The 212-nt window shown below is 56.1% G+C and overlaps 1 protein-coding gene across 2 annotated transcripts in view; it reads right to left on the reverse strand.

Annotated features, from left to right (window-relative positions):
• Positions 1 to 212, reverse strand: part of IKZF5 (IKAROS family zinc finger 5) — a 23,643-nt gene that overhangs the window by 16,947 nt on the left and 6,484 nt on the right. The window lies entirely within an intron of this gene.

Raw genomic sequence — 212 nt, forward strand, 5'->3', positions numbered from 1 at the left:
GGGGTCAGAGGAGGGGCAAGCTGAAGTGCTCTGGGTCAAGATACAAGGGGGCTGTGGGGAGAGGGATTTAACGGTGGGGGTCTACCACAGACCCCCCAACCAAGGGGAGGAGCCAGACCGGTAATTTTCAGGCCAGCTTACAGAGGCACTTCAGGCAATGGATGTAGTCATCATGGGTGACTTAAATTACCCGGACATCTGCTGGGAGGAAC

Source organism: Gavialis gangeticus, unplaced genomic scaffold (assembly GCF_001723915.1).
Source record: "Gavialis gangeticus isolate Ggan-Ray unplaced genomic scaffold, GavGan_comp1, whole genome shotgun sequence".
NCBI lineage: Eukaryota > Metazoa > Chordata > Crocodylia > Gavialidae > Gavialis > Gavialis gangeticus.